The following is a 22,049-nucleotide window of genomic DNA, read 5'->3' on the forward strand; positions in this document are numbered from 1 at the left end:
AAGAAAAATCGTGCTATTCTGCTCTGCATTGCCTCCCACAGGGCTGTACATGCATTCGGGCTCATTCACACAAGCCATACTCCAACAGCAGAATAAACAGTGAAGGATTACAGAAAGGAAGCTGAACAAACAGACTTGGATCTGTGAAAATGAACCACAGCTTTACAGAAATCATTAATAAATTAAAGTTTCTGCCAACTTGTCACCTTTGAGTTGATATTGTTAGGGCTGTTGTGGGTGGTACCAGTTTTGTCGAGGCTTTCACTTGTGTTTCTGGTGGGGTTGTTTCGTTGAGTTGCTAACAAGGGCCTTTTAGCTGCTCAGGCATTGTCTGTGCGGAGAAACAGTATTAACTACTCAGGATGGGAGGCAGGGTTCTGCTGGAAGGTCACTCGCCCTGAAATGCTAACTGTCCTTTTCTCCGCACATGCTGCCTGACCTTATTTTCAGCACTTATACCTTTTCATTTCAGATTTCCAGCAGTATTTTTGCTTTTGTAATAGTGGGCGGAATATTCCCAGCTCCTGAATGATGCGGACAGCGACGAGACAGTCAGGAATATACAGGAGAATGAGATTCCTGACTTCAACAATACGAAGGTCTGATTTTATGCACAAGGTTTCAACAGCCAGATGAGAATCTCACTAGTGTTTAGCAAGGGACCTTTCCAGACACTTTAACATCTCATTATTACCAAATCTCACCTCATTTATGGCAGGTTGCTATTGGCCCAGGTAACAATGAGGAACTCGCTGGCACCAGCTCCTGGTCAGAGTGGGTCCCAGGCAGTGGCAGATCACGACAGTACATGCAGTCTCACTTCTCTGAACCTTCAGCCTGGCCAGCATTCTCCATCATCACAAGGCATGGTCCATGGGCAGTGATCACCTACACTTTTATGCCCACAGAGGTTGGCATCAGCAAAGCAGCTGCCTCACCACATCATCAGGGCACATCTTGGACTAACTGAGGATACAGTTCAGTGTTTTGGAACTCACCAGCATCTTACATTGTAGAACAAAAAACAAAGAACAAAGAAAATTACAACACAGGAACAGGCCCTTCGGCCCTCCAAGCCTGCGCCGATCCAGACCCTCTATCTAAACCTGTCGCCTATTTTCCAAGGATCTATATCCCTCTGCTCCCCACCCATTCATGTATCTGTCTAGGTACATCTTAGATGACGCTATCATGCCCACCTCTACCACTTCCGCTGGCATTGCGTTCCAGGCACCCACCACCCTCCGCGTAAAGAACTTTCCACGTACATCTCCCTTCAACTTTTCCCCTCTCGCCTTGAAATCGTGACCCCTAGTAATGCTTCCTCCAGGGACACTTTGCGCAGGCATCCACCGACCCGACTATATGTTCTATGATCATGCTCCGTGTTCATTTTCTTAGAGCTCAATCACTTTGCACTTACTGGGATGCTCACAGAATCACTGCATTGACTTGCTGTTGATCCATTGCCACTTCATTCAGAGCCTTAAGGTGCTTCCATCTTGCCTTGCCTTGCCTTTTAGTACAGGCACAAAACAAGCAGCCTGCCACATTTGCCAGCACAGATCAGTCCAAGGGATGGGCATGTTCATAGAATCTCTATAAGTAGAGCCCATTCAGCCAATCGAGTCTCCAGACAGCATCCCACCCCCCGATCCTAACCCTACCTATATTTCCCATGATTAATCTACATAGACACTACGGACAATTTAGCACAGCCAATCCACCTAGCCTGCACAGGCTTGGTCTGTGGGAGGATGATGGTGCAATTGAACCCAGGTCCCTGGCACGGTGAGGCAGGAGTACTGACCACTGAGCTGCAATGCTGCCCAGTGAATATTACTGTACGGCACAGTGCTATGTCAATCTCACCCTGACAGCATGCGCCAGCAGCTTACGTGATGACACTAGGAATGCACTTCAACCAAGTGGCCACATCTCAAGGTCAAAGGGAAGTAGTCCACCGTTACAGTGTGGGAGTGGGAGGATCGTGGGGGGTACCAGCACAGTAAGTCATGGGAGTCCGAAAGAAAAACAGAAATTGCTGGAGAAATCCATTAGGTTCGGGAACAGTTGGCAGTATGAGGGCTGGGGGTTTGAGATGGATAAAAAGGAAGCGATGGATGGAAGCAGAGCCAGAGGGAGAGAAGGACATTTAGGACATCAAAGGGATGGACAATGGGAAGCCAAGGAGAAATCAAAGTTGTTAATGGGGACCATTGGTGGGTGACAATGGCTTGGTTATGCTAAGAGCAGCCCATGTGATGACAGGACTGGGGTGTGGGGTGAGTAAAGGACATGGAAGATGGTATTCAGACCCTAAAGTTATTGAACTCAGTGTTGATTCATGAATGCTGCAGGATTCTCAAGTGGAAAGCTAGCACTGATCTTCACTGAAGCACTGTAGCATAACTGAGACAGAGATGTTGGCCAGAGTGTGCTGAGGTGGCAGGCAAGTGGAAGCTCGGGGTCATTTCTACGGACAGTACATAGATGTTCCAGAAAGCTGTTGTACAGCATGTGTTATGTCTCCCCAGTGTAGAGGAGACCACATTGTGAACAGCAACTGCTGCAGACTATATTAAGTAAAGTGCAAGTAAATTGCTGCTTTATCTGCAAGGGATGCCTGGGGCCTTGGCTAGTGAGGAAGGAGGAGGTAAATGGGCGGGTGTTACACATTCCGTAATTGCATAGGAAGGGAATCTGCCCAAGGGTTGGACATCATCTGCTGGCCACTTTGGTTGATCAGGGTGAGGGGTATTTCTCATTCCAGTCCGCAGGGTGGACTATGGTCAGTCCTGTTAGTTAAGCCCAATCAGTCTGGGGATTAGAGCTGCACAGATATCAGAAAGGGGTCTGATCAGCCAACAGCCAGGACAGTCATTCCAAACCATAGTCAGTCCTGGGCATCTGTTCACTGAAAGTCATGGGGGGTGTTTAACAGAAGTTAGGGAAATCAGTCGTGTGAATTAGAAGCAGCGTGTAAAGATGCAGAGGGGATAATAATTCAGGGAGTAACCCAACATATCAGGGTGGAATATGATAGATCATTGGAGGGATTGGGATGCAACAGGATAGAATGTCCCCAATGGTCACTACCATGATGGTTTCCACTTGGGCACAATGCATTGCCAAATTTGGCAATAACTGGGCTGCAGGCCTAGAGCTCAGGGAGTAACGCACAGGGAGTAACGTAAGAATGAGTTGTATAAGAGGGATGTGTGGAAATATGGGTCGGCTCAAATATGATGAGATTGAAGATTTTGGTTGGGGGATGGTCACGTCTGAGCCTGCAGTTCACTTCATGAAATGCTACCATCCTTATCCAAATCATAAAACCATGAAACAGCTTATAAAACAGCAATTACTACTCCTAGAATTCATGGAAATCAGCTCTAACACCAAAATTACCCCAAAAAAGGAGTGGCATTTACAACCACAGTTTTATCCTGTCCTCTGTCTCCTACTGAAGTGAAAATGGCTGCAGTGTTTCCCCTACCAACTCCTGTTCAAATGACTGGGAATCTGAGGCAAAAGCTGGGAATTCTTCCATGAACAATTACATATGTGGTGGAGTAGAATGCTTCAAATGGATCTCATCTGCTCCATTTGTTTTATTTTACTTTTGTTCCCTCCTTTTTCTTCTCTTTTTGTGTGTTTCTTTTCTGTACCTCTTCTTTCTTCTCCTAACCAAGGATTTCTCAGCCTCCAGCCTGGCAGAGCAACCTCCTAGCCTGGTGGGGCGGTCTTTCAGCACAACATGGCAACCTTTTGACTCACATGGCGGACTCTCAGCCCAGTGTGGCAGACTCTCAGCCCAGCGTGGTGGACTCTCAGCCCAGCGTGGCAGATCTCAGCCCAGCATTTCGGACCCTCAGCCCAGCATTTCGGACTCTCAGCCCAGCATTTCGGACTCTCAGCCCAGTGTGGCAGACTCTCAGCCCAGTGTGGCGAACTCTCAGCTCAGCGTGGTCCCAGCATGGCAGACTCTCAGCCCAGCATTTTGGACTCTCAGCCCAGTGTGGCAGACTCTCAGCCCAGTGTGGCGAACTCTCAGCTCAGCTTTGGTCCCAGCATGGCAGAATCTCAGCCCAGCATGGCGCGGACTCTCAGCCCAGCATTTCGAACTCTCAGCCCAGCAGCCCAGCATTTCGGACTCTCAGCCCAGCATTTCAGACTCTCAGCCCAGCATGGCTGACTCTACCATGCTCGTAAGATTCTGTACCTAGGCACTTGTATCTAAGAGGATGCCTTTTTGCCACTTTTCACCGTACTCCTGTACTTGAGTATATGTGACAATAAAATCAAAATCAAAAAATCAAATAAAACCAGTTACATGAATCAGGAATTTACGCATTGCAAAAACATTTATAAGTGTAGAGTCATAGAAGTTGACCTCATGCAGGGACCAGCTGTGTGGACTAAAATTCCTGGCCTCAAGCAATCTTGACCCTGCTATAAGAAATTATACCGTGATCCTATTAATGGCTATGAAGCAGCAGTAATGTCAGACACAAAGTTTCACCCACACTCCACAACTCACAATCACATTCCACGGTCTTATAACCTGCACAAAGTCCATGAACTGCCCTTACCTCGACTTTAAAATATCCACACTACTATGGAACTTGCAAATGCCACCTTTCTCGAATAACGTGACGGGTGGAATTAAGGAGAGTAGTTGTCATTCTTTCTATCATGTATGCAATCTCCTAATGGATGCATTCTACAGGGTTTATTCTACTGAATCAGGTCTACTATGTAGACTTGCAATGTCCTCGTTGTTGAAAGCCTCCATGTCCAAATATTTGGATGACGGTGGTTACGTGTCTTTTGTGTGAGCTCCTGATCAGATTATGGAGGAGCCGTTTTGTTACTGTTATTTCCCACACAGTCTCATCTGGACAGTCAACAATGGATCAGGCACGGAAGCTGTTACCAACTCAGTGACTACACTATGCTGCAAGCATCCACAGAAATAGATGTGGAACATTACTGTTCTCATACCTTGGCAGTTTGTTATTTCCATCAGTCTCTGAGTCAGCATTACATACATAGTCCTTTAACCATGATTGATGTCTTCATCTTGGCTGTTCATCTGAGTGACGTTTCGTCTGTGGGTGAGAGTCATTCCTGTATTATTTGTTGTTTATTGTGGTAGGTGTTCTATTTCTGTTGTTGGGTTTGCTGTGGACCCGTATGTCTGATAGTAGGTGTGCGATATGTGTCAGTGCCACATTCATCTCTTCTCAATCAGCCACAATCAGCTGAGGAACAGCTTTCTGCAGTCCACCATTTGTACCTGTGATTGCGATGATATATCTGTTGTTCAATCCCACCTTGTAAGATCGAGGTGACAACTGCTCCAAGCAGATCCCAAATTGTCACTTGGGCTGACTTTTGCTGAGGTCATTGAACGTTTGCACCCTGAAGGGATCTCAATTCTTCGGCCGTCCTTTCGGAATTAAATTGGCTTTCTGCTGAACATTCACTCATACTTATTGTGACGTCAGTCTTCAGCAGCTTTGTCAGAATTGGAACAGTGTTTTGTGAACAGCACGACTTTGTACGAGACTAACTCCAAGTCTTCAGTACAAGTGCTTCTTCTACTCAAGGATTACCTTGTACAGGTCTGTGTTGGATTTGATCAATTTCCTTGTAATTCCTTCAATAATTTTCAATGCTGCATCAGCATTTCCATCCTTCTGCTCTTCAGACAGTGTTAAGGTGGAATATATTTTGACAAAATCTCAACAGTGATAAAAGTGTTGTGAATTGTTCTAGTTTGTTCAAAAATTTTGTTGTTATCACATAATTCTGGTTTGATTTGATTTTTTGATTTTGATTTTATTGTCACATATACTCAAGTACAGGAGTATGGTGAAAAGTGGCATAAAGGCATCCTCTCAGGTACAAGCAACCAGGTACAGAATCTTGATAGCATTGTAGAAATAAAGAACAAAGTTAAAAGTTAAACATTGCAGTAATTATAGTATAGCACAAAACAGATGAAATAAGGTTAAAAGTTACACATTGCAGACATTCTTAGTAAGTAGAACATAAAGGAATAAAGTTGTAAGTTCAAACAAACTGTAATGTTTCCTGAGGGGGAACTGCACTTCGAAGAATCACCTCGAGACCGGAATTCTGTGCTGAAGTCATGCAAAAATGAGAAGTAGAAGGAGAGAAAAAAGAAAAGAAAACAGATAGAGCGGATGTGATCTATTTGAAGCATTCTACTCCACAGGCATCTGTCGTTCTTCCTCATGGAAGAATTCACAGCCTTTACCTCAGATTCCCTGTCACTTCAGCAGGACTTGGTAGGGGATAAACTGCAGCCATTTTCACTTCAGTAGGAGACGGAGGACGAGATAAAATTGTGGCTACAAATGCTACTCCTTTTTTGAGGTATTTTCGGCGTTGGAGCAGATTTCCTTGAATTCTAGGAGCAGTAATTAGTATTTTATAAGCTGTTGCATTGTTTTGGAACTTTGAGAAAATGAAAGATCAAGGTCATGGCGGTTAAAAAGGAGGAAGAGAGTCAAAGGTAGTGGCTACATGGGAAGTGAAACAAATGGAGCAGTAAACCTGCACAGCTAACAGCCTCTGCTATTTGGTTTCAAGCTTCTCTGGGAATTGGAGTTTGTCTAAGAAAAATTAATAAACAGCAAAATTTATAGTTTGCCTTGGAGAAACTTGTGTGGGGGAGCTCACAGCCAGGGAGCAGCTAAGTGGCTAGTTTTAAGTCTAACCTTACTGTTTCTTTGTAAATCTGCAACAGTGAATAGAGTGGGTTCTTTTTGATTGTATGTTTTTATTGTGAGCTGTTTCTTGAATAAACTTTAAAAATATAAAAACATAGGTACTAAGTTAGCCTGGAGCAGTGTTTTTAGAGCGATAAGACTGGGTTATCTCTGGTTCTATAGATTGTTAAGTTGCAAATATGGTCTTTAGTAGAGTGATGTGCTCTTCCTGTCAGATGTGGGAGATTAGGGAGAGGTTCTATGTTACTGATGATTATGTCTGCAGGAAGCATGCTTGGTTGCAAACCCTATCGGGCAGCATGGATTGGTTGGAGCTGCAGTTAGAGGCTACGAGGAATTTACAGGAGCCTGGGATCGCAGTTGCAAGGAGAAGAGATAAACTGAAGACGCAGTCAGGTAGATGGGTGACCTCAAGGAAAAGTAAGAGAAGGAGACAGGTAGTGCAAGAGCCTCCTGTGGCAATCCCCATCACAAACAAGTATGCTGTTTTAGAAAATATAGGGGGTGTTGGACTCATAGGGAAATATAGCACTGACTAACAGGTCTCTGGTACCAAGACTGGCCTAATGTAATGAGGGATATGCCAGGTTCCAAGCGATTAATTGTGATAGGGGACTCTCTAGTCAGAGGCACAGACAGATGTTTCTGTGGCCAACCACGAGACATCAGAATGGTTGCTGCCTCTCTCTTGTCAGGATATTTCAGAGAGGGGGCAGAATAGTCTCAAAGGGGAGTGGAACCAGTAGAAGGTCATTGTACATGTTGGAATTAATGACATAGGGCAAGAAAGGAACAAGATTCTGAAGAGAGAATAGAGGAAATTAGGCAAGAATTTCAAAAGGCGGTTCACAAGTGTATTAGTATCTGGAATAAGCCCTGTGCCATGAGCTAGTGAGGGTAGGAATTGGAGAATAAATAAATGCATTACTGAGGAGGAGGTAGTGCAGGGGAAAAGGATTCACATTATTGGATCATTGGTATCTTTCGTGAGGCAGAAGTAACCTCCATAAGAAGGATGGATTCCACCTGAATTGAAAGGGGACTAATATACTGGTGGGGAGATTTGCTAGATCTGCTCAGGAGACTTTAAACTAGTAAGGGTTATGGGGAACCCAGGGAGATAGTGAGGAAAGAGAGCAGTGCGAGACTGGTACATGTGGGAAAAGGATTAAATCAAACAGTCAGGGCAGGCAGGATCAAAGCAGAAAATGAGGTAGGACTGATAAATTAAACTGTATTTATTTCAATGTGAGAGGCCTAACAGGTTGGACGGGTGATCTCAGGGCATGGTTAGGAACATGGGACTGGGATATCATAGCAATTACAGAACACTGGCGCAGGGATGGACAGGACTGGCAGCTTAATGTTCCGGGGTATAAATGCTACAGGAAGGTTAGAAAGGTTGGGAAGAGAAGAGGGAAAGTGGCATTTTTCATTATGGATAAAATTATGGCTGTACCTAGGGATGATATTCCTGGAAGTACATCCAGAAAGGTCAGTTGGGTGGAACTGAGAAATAAGAAATGATTACCTTATTGGATTACCTTATTACCTAATAGACTGCAGGAAATTGAGAAACAAATTTGTAAGGAGATCTCCGTTATCTGTAAGGATAATAGGGTGGTTATGGTAGGGGGGTTTTAATTTTCCAAACATAGACTGAAACTGCCATAGTGTTCACAACTTGGATGGAGAGGAATTTGTTAAGTGTGTACAAGGAAATTCTCTGATTAAGCATGTGGATGTACCTACTAGAGAAGGTGCAAAATTTGACTTACTCTTGGGAAATAAGACAGGGCAGGTGACTGAGGAGTCAGTGGGGGAGCATTTTGGGGCCAGTGACCATAATTTTATGGAAAAGGATAAGGTCTAAAAATTAAAGTTCTAAATTGGAGGAAGGCCAATTTTGATGATATGAGGCAAGAACTTTCAAAAGGCAGATGGGCAGTTATTTGCAGGTAAATGGATGGTTGGAAAGTGGGAAGCCTTCAAAACTGAAGTTACAGGAGTCCAGAGACAGCATGTTCCTGTTAGGCTGAAGGGCAACGCTGGTAGGTGTAGGGAATGCAGGATCACTCAAGGGGAAGCGCATGTCAGGTACAGATGGCAGAGAGTGATTGAATCCCAGAACTGTAACAAGGCAGTGGGAGTATACTTAAGAAGGAAACCATGAGGGCAAAGAGGGGACACAAGATAGCTTTGGCAAATAAGGCTAAGGAGAATCCAAAGGGATTCTACAAATACATTAAACAAAAAGGGTAACTAGGGAGAGAATACAGCCCCTTAAAGATCAGCAAGGCCACTTATGTGTAGAACGGCAGGAAATGGGTGAGATACGAAATGAGTATTTTACATCAGTGTTTACTGTGGAGAAGCATATGGAAGATAGAACATAGAACATAGAACATAGAACATTACAGCACAGTACAGGCCCTTTGGCCCTCGATGTTGTGCCGACCTGTCATACCGATCTGAAGCCCATCTAACCTACACTATTCCATGTACGTCCATATGCTTGTCCAATGACGACTTAAATGTACCTAAAGTTGGTGAATCTACTACCGTTGCAGGCAAAGCGTTCCATTCCCTTACTACTCTCAGACTAAAGAAACTACCTCTGACATCCGTCCTATATCTTTCACCCCTCAATTTAAAGCTATGACCCCTCGTGCTCGCCGTCACCATCCTAGGAAAAAGGCTCTCCCTATCCACCCTATCTAACCCTCTGATTATTTTATATGTTTCAATTAAGTCACCTCTCAACCTTCTTCTCTCTAATGAAAATAGCCTCAAGTCCCTTAGCCTTTCCTCATAAGACCTTCCCTCCATACCAGGCAACATCCTAGTAAATCTCCTCTGCACCCTTTCCAAAGCTTCCACATCCTTCTTATAATGCGGTGACCAGAACTGTACGCAATACTCCAAGTGCGGCCACACCAGAGTTTTGTACAGCTTCACTATAACCTCTTGGTTCCGGAACTCGATCCCTCTATTAATAAAAGCTAAAACACTGTATGCCTTCTTAACAGCCCTGTCAACCTGGGTGGCAACTTTCAAGAATCTGTGTACATGGACACCGAGATCTCTCTGCTCATCTACACTGCTAAGAATCTTACCATTAGCCCTGTACTTTGCCTTCCAGTTACTCCTACCAAAGTGCATCACCTCACACTTGTCTGCATTAAACTCCATTTGCCACCTCTCAGCCCAGCACTGCAGCTTATCTATGTCTCTCTGCAACCTACAGCATCCTTCGTCACTATCCACAACTCCACCAACCTTAGTGTCATCTGCAAATTTACTAACCCATCCTTCTACGCCCTCATCCAGGTCATTTCTAAAAATGACAAACAGCAGTGGACCCAACACCGACCCTTGCGGTACACCACTAGTAACTGGTCTCCAGGCTGAACATTTCCCATCAACTATCACCCTCTGTCTTCTTTCAGCAAGCCAATTTCCAATCCAAACTGCTATATCTCCCACAATTCCATTCCTCCGCATTTTGTACAATAGTCTATTGTGGGGAACCTTATTGAACGCCTTGCTGAAATCCATATACACCACATCAACCGGTTTACTCTCATCTACCTGTTTGGTCACCTTCTCAAAGAACTCGATAAGATTTGTGAGACACGAACTTCCCTTCACAAAACCGTGCTGACTATCCCTAATAAATTTATTCTTTTCTAGATGATTATAAATCCTATCCCTTATAACCTTTTCCAACACTTTACCAACAACTGAGGTAAGAATTGTGGGGAAATAAACAGCAACACCTTGAAAACCGTCCATATTATTGAGGAGGAGGCACTGAATGTCTTAAAATGCATAAAGATGGATAAATCCAAGGACCTGATCAGGCGTACCCTAGAACTCAGTGGGCAGTGAGGGAAGGGATTACTGGGTCTCTTCCTGAGATATTTGTATCATCGATAGCCACGGGAGAGGTGCTGGGAGGCTGAAGGTTGGCTGACATGGTGCCACTATTTAAGAAAGGTGGTCAGGAAAAGCCAGGGAACTATAGGCTGGTGAGCCTGACATCGGTGATGGGCATGTTGTTGCCCACCATCACCATGTGACAATCTCCTTGCACTAGGGCAAGGATTACCTCCTGACCAGGGCATCCTCTCCTGTGCCTTGACCCTCTCTGCTCTGGTGTGGGCCATTTTCTCCTTGAATAAGGTGAAGGATTGAGAGAGTCGAAAGTGGCCAGTAACAGGTGTGAGCATTGGTTCAGGGGGAAGAGGAAACCTGCTGTATGAGTGAATAGAGAGAGGGTAGGAAGGGTTAGAATCTGGGACATGGGATGGATGAGAGGAAGAGTACTTGAGGGAAGAAGATGTGTGCAATGATGGGAGAGGCAGATGGTGAGCCTTTGTGGGAGTGTGTGCACTGGCAAATAAGGAGTGCACAAGAGAGGGCAGAGAGGAGATGATCGGCATCCTTGCAGACTGCTGACATTCGTTCACTTTCTTCCTTGTATCACTGGGTATTCCTGGACACCATACTGACACAGGTGCCTGCTGTAGACCAGGCTGGCAAGCTTTGGCACTACGGGCTCCTCTGGCATTCCTCAGGAAAGAGGTTGGCTTTTCCGTCCACCAGCCCATCCACCCCTGTCAGAAAAACGAGGTGCCAACAAGCCATCTCGGCCACAATCTTTGCCAGCCTACAGCTGTGAATGGCTATTCCTGGTTCATGCGTGTTTGATTGGTTCACCAGATGGGTTTCAAATATGGCACCAACAGCTGGAAACATGGCACGTCCCAGCAGCGGGGAGTGAGGGCAAGAATGGAGCTCCGGAGGCATGGTGCACAAGTTAAGTGTCATTAAATTGGATGGCAAAACCAACTAGACTTTACAGAGAGCTACATTCCTTGAAACAGCATAAAATTGACTACTCAGGTAAAATTTGGGAAAAACTCAGCCCAATCCACCAGCTGCCTCTGGAATGTAGATATTTGTAACCATTTCTAGGTTAGGGCATGTTAGCCGTCCCTTCCGACAAGGGTGTACAATTGTTTCTTGGATGTGGGGTTTTAGCTGTTTCTAGGATGCATTTTCTATTGCTGAGGTCTTCTTCACATATTCATTTGTTCTGGATGTAAGTTTGCTCACTGAGCTGGAAGGTTAGTTTTCAGACGTTTCGTCACCATTCTAGGTAACGTCATCAGTGAGCCTCTGACGAAGCGCTGGTGTTATGTCCCGCTTTCTATTTATCTGGTTAGGTTTCCTTGGGTTGGTGATGTCATTTCCTGCATTGGTGATGTCATTTCCTGTTCTTTTTCGCAGAGGATGGTAGATGGGCTCCATATCAATGTGTTTGTTGATGAAGTTCCGGTTGGAATGCCATGCTTCTAGGAATTCTCATGCGTGTCTCCGTTTGGCTTGTCCTAGGATGGATGTGTTGTCCCAATCAAAGTGGTGTCCTTCCTCATCTGTATGTAGGGATACGAGTGATAGTGGGTCATGTCGTTTTGTGGCTAGTTGATGTTCATGTATCCTGGTGGCTAGCTTTCTGCCTGTTTGTCCAGTGTAGCGTTTGTCACAGTTCTTGCAAAGTATTTTGTAGATGACGTTCGTTTTGCTTGTTGTCTGTATAGGGTCTTTTATTTGTTGGTGCTTCAAAGATAGGGGACTTTATTCCTTTTACATGTATATTCCCCCACTCAGAGCTCAGTGCATTAATCTCATGCCAATGCTGCTGTCAGTGAGATGAAACAGTCACTGATATAATGGGCTTTAAATGGAAAACTGTTACGTTATAAATATGTTTCAAGGATCTGCATATGAAAGACTTCAGCAATCACTGATTGCAGCTGACTAATGAACAACAGATTGAAAATAGCCTGAGTGCAAGTTTCTCTACCTTACATTAATACAACAGCATCAGCAAGGTATATTCTTAATAATTAAATGCTTTACATTAATTACACGGGGTGCTTTTTCCTGTTATAATTCACTGTAAATGTTGTGTAGGTGTGTCATACATTGCAGTCTGATGCTTTGTATGATTGAAACTAAGCTAAAACATAACTTAGGGAAAATAAAATAAATCATATCAATGCAGGTAATGGATATTTGGTCTCTATACAATGACAAGGGAATTAAGAAAAATGATTGAACACAAAATATGATATTTGACACACTTATCTAAGCACGTCAATTACTGCAGCAATTGGCTAGTACAAGAGTTTTGTGTGCTGATTTAGAATTCAATGAAGCATGGCACAAAGCACTTCAGAAATTTAATGCTGAACTAATTATTCCATCAACCAACTCAAACAATCACTTATCACAATCATCAGTTTTATCTGGTTTGCCATTTCACCGGCACACAATCCCTAATGACTACTACCTGCAACATACAATGATTTGACAAGGAGTAAAATACCTAATGCAGAATCACGTAAGAAGTTAAAACACAAAATAAGTGCATTCTTAATGCTTCCACATTTTTCAAACGAGCATGATCTTCCCATTTGTATGGTTGGAATCAGAGATCTCAAAGCTGCACCACAAAGCACAAAAAGAGAAAGACATTAGTCTTAATGTGTGGGTGAAATACCTTAGAAATATAGATAGATGAATGGTGGACTAATGGCTTTACATGTATAGTGGCAAGAAAGAAGCAATTGTCAAGCAGAGCAAATGTCACAGGCACCCCCTTTGTTTGAAAGTGCTGCTTCAAAGAGGATGGTATTCCTTTTCTGCCTTTGAGGAAGACCCTGTGTGGGAGGATATGTGGGTTTCACTATCATGCCACAACTGGTGGTGCCTTCAGCTACAGCATAACTCAATTGCACAAACTAGGCAGATCCTAAAACACAACACACAAAGGATAAATAAAAGCAACTAAGTGATAGGCAAAGAGTGGGTTGAAGAATGCTACCTCCTGTTGAGATGGCAGCTAAGAGAAACCAGCTCATCATAAGTCTTAAAGCAGGAAAAGACAGGTAGGTCACAATTAAACATTTCCCCTTCTCTTCAGCGTACCCACAGCGCAGCAGCACAAATTGCTGCCGTGATCTGCTTCTGTGATCAATATTTATTGGAGGCTTTGCACAAACAACGAAGTGGAACAGGCTGACACAGTGAATTGCTATTTGTGGTGCATTACTGGGGCAGAATTAGCTATTGCATGGCCCACACACCAGTTACTGCACTGCAAAAGTCATTCATGGTTTGAAGAGCTTAGAGACATTTTGACTCAGTGCGGCACCTCCCAAATGCAAGTACATTTGTGCACAAAGCAAAGTAGCAACTAGCAAACACTGTAATGGAATTGTGCAATGTGTGGGAGAATAGTTTCCTTTCTGGGTAAATTTCCATAAAAGGGTAAAGTGTGTGAACAACAAGGAGAAAGGGTAGCAGGAAGAGTTGGTTTTATTATTGTCCATTACTGTTAAGACCTTACTCATTGCTGCTCTCATTCACAAATGACTGAATGAAAATAAGTCAGAAAACTGAGTCACTTTTTATTTTTTAATAACTGTTGACAACCATATTAAAGAAAAGTCCTGCAGAGATATACAGCATCAATAGGGGGACAAATATACACTGAATTAAAAATGTGATCTAAATTCATACCAGGGCTAAGAGGTATCTTCATCTCGAATGTACTTGGACAGCACAAGAGGGAAAAAGGACATTGTACGCAAATAGCCCAGGTTGAAATTGTCCTTGGTGCCAGCACATAATCATAATCATGTTATCTGTCCTATTTCCATATTCCTTCATCTCTATCTTTTCAATCTAATCATGAATGTTGGCATAAGGTTGAACTTCAAGACACCTCGATGAGTGGGTACCAGACTAAAAGGCCAGAAACTGTAAATATGCCAGGGAACCAGTGGGAATCCCTCCACCTCCACATTTTGTGCTGTATTTAGAAGACAAGAAACTGCAATGAGAAAGGCGAATACAACACTTACCCATATTAAAAGGCAATCATTTTATTCACTCACTAGATGTGGGTGTTGCTGGCTGGGCCAGCATTTATTGATACCCTTGAGAAGGTGGTGGTGAGCTGACTTCTTGAACCACTGCAGCCCACGTGCTATCGGCAGACCCATCGTGCCATTCACGGGGTTAAAGATCACATTCCTAGTGGTTGGCTCCGAGGCTTCCTGGCACTCACCAGGCTGAACAAGGCAAGAGCAGAATGCATACTGACAAGCTTGGGAGCCTGTAAGTACTGAGTTAAGGCACCTGTTTTCCTGCCGAAGTGAAAGGTAAGTGAAAGTGACAGAAGATGTCATTGTGCTCTCAAGCAACATTTGCACAACATTATGTAAACACCACCAGCCTGTTTGAATTCCATCAGAGTCACTCAGCTCCTGATCTCATTGTAGGTTTGACCCAAACATGGACAAAAGAGTTCAACTCTATTGGGTAGAGGTGCAACAGCATCTGTAGCCACTTATTGGAACTGGGTGAAATACCCGAAACTGAAAGGGACACTCAGCTTTAGATGTGGCTGAATTCATAACACAAATTAGTGCCATAATCTATAATCCATTCTTCTCACTGATATTCAGTTCTGATCTAGTATTGCATCATACCACTTTCAAAAGGCAGAAAGCCACTTCGCAATAATTGGGTGACGCGGTGGCTCAGTGGTTAACCCTGTTGCTTTGCAGCCAGGTGCAATCCAGGCTCAATTCCATCCTCAGGTGACTGTCTGTGTGGAGTTTGCACATTCTCTCCATTTCTGTGTGGGTTTCCTTAGGGTGCTCTAATTTCCTCCCTCAGTCCAAAGATGTGCACAGTAGGTGGAATGGCTATGCTAAATTGCCCATAGAGTACAGGCTAGGCTGGTTAGGCATGGGAAATGCAGGATTACAGAGATGGGGTGAGACATTGGAGATTTAAACTGAAATTTAGAATGACAAACATTGAACAGAACAGGAATAGCATTACAATCTAAGTTTTTACCAATCAAGTGCTATGCAATACCAAGATAACTTCACTGTTTTTTGTAATCTATTTCTTGATTGATAAAGGCAAGTGTCCCATCTGCCTTTTTCACCACCGGACTAACAAGGAGAAAAAAAATGGAAAAGAGGAATATACAAAAGGATTGGAGAAGCTCTGGTTGGAGGATCCTACTCCATTGCCATTTTGACCATTTGATGGTCCATTCCAGTGGGAGTTGAACAATCTAAATAAGAACTGACAAGCTGACAGAATTCTAAGTCGCCAGAGTGCAGACCATCATGCCTTACATGCTGAGGTCAGGTCACATAGAGTGTGTATTGTATGCCATATGGTTGTTAGATATTTCATTCAGTCCTCATGTCACTGGGAGAATCAATCTTCCCATCGCCAATGGCCAGACATTCAAGACACAGGCATGTCTCCAGCAGTCTAGCCTTCACTGATGTCAATGTGGCAAAGACTGAAGGACCAGTGACCTTCTTCTTCCTGCGGCTCTGCAGACTCACCCTGGAAGGACTGAAGGTGAATGTTATCAGGGGATGGCATTTCACGGAGGCTCACTGGGAAAGATAAGGATGACATTGTAAATAAGATGGGATGGAGTGACTGGTGGCTGTTTAGGTGGCATAGTGCAAAGCTGAGTGAAAGACAAGGCTAGGTGTAGCTGCAAGGTTTGTTGCCCTGTGGACTGATGCTCAGGAGAAGGCTGGGGTGAAAGCATAATGCGGAGGGATGAATGTGGAGCATCGCTTATCTTTCCTGTCCTGATCAGAGTCACTGAGCCTCTTACAGCTACATATCAAGGAATGAGGTAGTCACTGGTCATGCCAACTTGATCTCTGCAGCTGATTTCTTGCTCACATCTACATCCCGTTGTGAAAGGAATTGTTTAATAGCTCTTTACAGCCCACAACATGATGTTTGAGAAATGTGGTATAGCCTTTGAGATTGCTTTGGTTTCGGTCCGACCGTTCCAGGCTACTTCTTTGCAAGGCCCAGGAGCAGAAGCAGAATGCTGCTAGTCATTAGTGCAGTACTGTGAGATAGGGTCACAGAGTCATACCATGCGGAAACAGGCCCTTCGGCCCAAATCATCCATGTCGATCACGTTTCCTAAACTGAACTAGTCCCATTTGCTGCTTTCCCAGTTCTGAGAAAAAGTCACTGGACCCGAAATGTTAACTCTGTTTTTTCCTTCACAGATTCTGCCAGACCTGCTGAGCTTTGCCAGCAACTTTGTTGTTGTTCCTGATTTACAGCATCCACAGTTCTTTCTGAATTTTTTTTAGTCCCATTTGCTTGTGTTTGGCCCATATCCCTCTAAACCTTTCCTATCCATGTACCCGTCCAAATGGGGCATTCTAAACTTTGTAACTGTGCCTGCCTCTACCACTTCTCTGACAGCTTGTTCCATATTCACACTAGACTATGTAAGAAAAAATTACTCCTCAGGTCCATTTTAAATCTTTCACCTCTCACCTTAGAGCCATGCCCTGTAACTATGAATTTCCTTACCCAGGGCAAAAGACCTTGGCTATCCACCTCATCAATGCCGGCTTTGATTCTATAAACCTCAATAAGGTCACAGCTCAGCCTCCAACACTCCAGGGAAAAAATGTTCCAGCCTATCCAGCATCTCCTTATAACTCAAACCTTCCAGCCCAGGTAACATCCTTGAAATTCTTTCACCCAAACAGACTCATTGTACTCAGAAATATGTGATTTAGCTTGAGATGAACACTGGTTACGCTAAATTGTGCTCAAAAATAAACAGCAGAGAGGGAATGCTTTTCAACAGGAGAGTCGTTGGATTTTTCAAACACTGCTTGTTATTTCACATTCACTTAGAAACGAGAAAGTTGTTCTACACCCTTATGAGTGAGAGACAATAGCAACTAATTATCAGAATTATATGCTGAGGATGATTAGAGAGGGCAATCTTATCTAGAGCCTTATGGAGCCAGGCTCCAGTTCCATGTGATCTGATGGTACTGTGACGCAGCCCAACAGTTATCTCAGAATTAAAAGATTAGTAACCATTTCCTTTACAGCCATCACCCATCGTTCTGAACTGGTTTGCAAACCCAGACGTCAGACGTGGCCGAATTAAAAAGCCACTGACGAACGAACTGCTGAAACCTCTGAGATCCTGACGCACTGTCAGTCTCTCCCACGACAAACGGGTCTGACAACTAAAATTCAACCTGTAATTTTCACCTCCACCACTGGAACTGAACTTCACTGCATCTCAACTCTCTGCCAATCTCAGGTGACAGGTCTAACCGAAATGAAGAGTAGAAATGTGTTTTCTTTTTGAGTGCTGATGCAGTCAGAACAGTTCGAAACATTCCCTAACACAACGGGCAGGGATAAGGACTGAAGCAGTCAGGTGACCCATAAAGAGTCATAGTGATCTGAAGATGAGGGACACCATGGGGGTCTTCGTGTGGCTCGGTGAGTCCAAAGGTTATGACCTTTGAGGCAATGCTTATTAAATTAGAATGCAGCTCCTCAAACTCCCTCCACATTCATTGTCCTCCAACATTGTTAGTTCCCACATGAGCTATGACAGCCAGATCCTAAACCATCTCTCCAGCTGCAAAAGCTGTCTCAGAACTTATCTTCTTCAGAGCTCCCCGCAAAGAAAGTCGATGCCTGTCACTGGCACTATCCTCGTATCACTAGCACATTCCTGTTTACTTAATCCTCAAGAATGATGCCAGTAAAGTTCCATGGTAAGATTTTCCCATTCGCCCTGCAGGTCTTGTTATCTGCGCAGGCAGCATGTTGAGACTGGCCCATCACTGTTTAGAAGTTATCAGACTATGGAGGGCATCATAACTGAGCTCAGTTTTATCCTTCTGTGCTTCTGGGGATTGATGTGCACTAACCAAGGAGTTTCAGCCCTTCCATTGCAGCCTTAGCCACTATCAGTCGTGGGTCAATGGTGGTACATTTGCCCCACGTCTAACAGTTGTGTGCTCAAACTCCCCCCAGGGCTCCCCACTGTAAGGAACAAAATTTAACACACCAGTGTTAGACACACCAGTGACAGTACTGTTGGATAAAGCATTAAATCAAGTTGTAGTCTACCCTTGCAAGTGGATTCAAACAATCGAAAAGGCCAATTAAAAGAAGCGCAGAGGAATTCTCCAGGCAACCTTTTCAACAGTTATCTTTCAACCAGTGTCACACCAAAAAAATGTAAGAGCTTTCTGTGTGTAAATTGGCAGTGGATTTTCTTACCTTATAGAACCCTAAGCATTTTACTGAGAGTACAGTACTTTAGCTCATTCTGAATCAGTAAAAGGTACTACACAAATGAAAATATCAACCAAGGTTCAAATATTGAGACTAGCTAATCTGTATATATGGTCTCTATAGTGTAGATTTTACTAAATAAATGCAATGGTAAGAAAATGTTGATCAGAGCATTTAGGGGCGGCTTGATGGTTAACACTGTAGCCTCACAGCTCCAGGGACCCGGGTTCAATTCCAGCCTCGGGCAACTGTCTGTGTGGAGTTTGCACATTCTCCCTGAGTCTGCGTGGGTTTCCTCCCACAGTCCAAAGATGTGCAGGCTAGGTGGATTGGCTGTGCTAAATTGCCCGTAGTGTTCAGGGGTGTGTGAATTATAGATGAACGGGTCTGGGTGGGATGCTTCAAGGGGCGGTGTGGACTTGTTGAGCCAAATGGCCTGTTTCCACACTGTAGGGAATCTAATCTAATCTAAAATATATTGGCCTTTTAAGCCAATGGGTAACTACAAATTGGCCCCTGTCAGCACCAATATTTTATTAACTCTGCTCAGATGTGCTATGAAACAACTCCAGGGCAGATGGAATATGAGCTTGAATCTACTTGGCCTAAGGCAGGGACACTACCACCATGTTGCGAGGTCTTGCTTCTCAGTATAGCTAGCCTTGGGATTAATTAAGCAAATGACTAAACATAAAGGGGAACAGGGATAGTAGATCTGGATTCAAGTCCCACCTGTTTTAGAAGTGTGTCATAACATGACCGAAGAGGTTGATTAAAAAATAATTGTGAGAATACCCTGATTAGGCCACAGGCATCAATATAAAAGGGGAATTGTAACTAGAAAGATGGAGGGTAGTGATACATTTGACAATTATATAAAACTCAGGGACTGTAACAGAATAAAAAATCCCAGGAATGTCAAGCAAATGTTTTATATGTGACTCAAAATACCACTATGAAATTAATTGTTCTAAGCAGAATAGTGAGGTTTTGTAATAATGCATGATATATATGGGTTCTCAGAAAGAGAAGATGGCAGTATTGATCAGGGAGATGAAATTAACAAGGAGCCTCAGCCCAGTAATGAACAATTTAATTTTGGATTCATTCAATTGCACAATTATGAAATAGCTGGATCAAACTACGAGTTTTTTTCCTTCATTCATTCACAGGATGAGGGCATCGCTGACCAGGCAGCATTTATTGCCCATCTCTAATTGCCCAGACGGCAGTTGAGAGTCAACCACATTGCTGTGGGTCTGGAGTCACATGTAGGCCCAGGCCAGGTAATGATGGGCAGTTTCCTTTCCTAAAGGACTTTAGTGAACCAGGTGGGTTTTTCCAGCAATCGACAATAGATTCATGGTCATCATCAGACTGTTAATTCCAGACATTTATCGAATTCGAATTCCATCATCTGCCATGGCAGGATTCAAGCCCGAGTCCCCGGAACTTTATCTGGGTCTCTGGGCTAACAGTCCAGCAATAATACCACTGGGCCATTGCCTTCCCTTCACTATAGCAACATAGGCAGAGTTCAAGTGAAATACCTTCACTATGGAGCATCCTGTTTATGAAAAGGGCTCAAATTAAACCTGACACGGAACACGACACGGCACTTGTTTTTGGAAAGTCAGTGGATTCACAGTTTATATAATCCAGAGATTATAATATTCCCTTCACAAAATCTACCTCTCGAAATAAAAATATCCAAGCATCAGTTATTGGCATCAGAAGACAGGAGTTTAAAAGGAAAAAGAGGCGAATAATTTTAAATTACATTGGCACTTTGCCCAGCCATCTTCTCACAAAAATCCTACCAAGGGACAATGAATGCACTAAACTTACAGAAGAGAGCAGCATTGAATGTAATATACATTAGAATGATCGGAAGATGACGCTGCAGCTCAAAGAGAGTCTCCAATTAGCAAGAGACCTCAGTAAAGTTTTGGCAATGGACTTGAACATATGAGATTAAAAAAACTCATAGACACAGCAACTAGAATCAGCCAGTCTACATTAATAAATAGTAAAGAGAAATGAATACTTGTGGACAAGATAATGGAGAAATGGATAGGGACGAGACCAGGAATGCCAGCTAAATTCCTCACTTATGATCAAAGGGTGAATTTACCACAAATGAATTTAGGGACATGTGTGAAAATAAGAACATTGTGCTAATGAACACAGCAGCAGAAAAATCTCTTTAGTCATGGAGTGTGTAGACAAGATTTTGTGGTGATAGATGAGATGCTTCATAAAATCTTAACCAACCAATTTGTAAATTATCATCCGCTCTGACATGGATAGTACATGTGAAGAAATGGCTGGAGGGCTATAGTCCATATCAATTTGTTTTGGACAGAAATCCAAAAATTCCTTTGTTAATGAGTGATCATCATTTGGCTACAATTGGAACCAAGTGTTTTAAGTACTTGTATGTCCATTAAGGCTGAGGTTTCAGAATAAAAAATTAGTGAGGTTTACAACATTATATAAGGCCATCAGAAGTGAATTTCATCCATGGGAAACGGTATATTACAGAAAAGAAAGGAAGAAAGAGTGAAAAGGACCAGGTAAGGCTAAAGGAAGAACAATAATTACCCATATGGCAATAAAATATTTAGAATGCATTCCTCAAGGTTAATTGTCACTTGCAGAATCTGAATTTGTCAGAGAAAATACTAAGACGACACACTCTCCATAGACACATATGCTGGATGGACAATTAGGAGAACCAGATTTCAAGGGATGAAGGACTGACTACATATGGACAAAATTATGAGAAGATGATTAATTGCCCCAGAGGGTAACAACCTAAAGTAGGCACCAATTCAAATGATTTCCCAGAAGAAATGGAATCATGCCACCATTACAGGGAGTGCAGGGAAAGACAGACAAACATTGGCTAAATGTACAAGAGGAGGGCAAGAGGTAAGGTCCATAGATTGGCAAAATGTGATAAGGATATGGAATACAACAAAATGCAGAAAATGTTCTGAAAAGGCACTTGGAGGTAAACTTGTCCCAAGGTAAAAATTTTAAAGTTATGAAAGGAATTCTGATCATAGACGTGGAAAT

Source organism: Stegostoma tigrinum, chromosome 20 (genome assembly GCF_030684315.1).
Source record: "Stegostoma tigrinum isolate sSteTig4 chromosome 20, sSteTig4.hap1, whole genome shotgun sequence".
Lineage (NCBI taxonomy): Eukaryota > Metazoa > Chordata > Chondrichthyes > Orectolobiformes > Stegostomatidae > Stegostoma > Stegostoma tigrinum.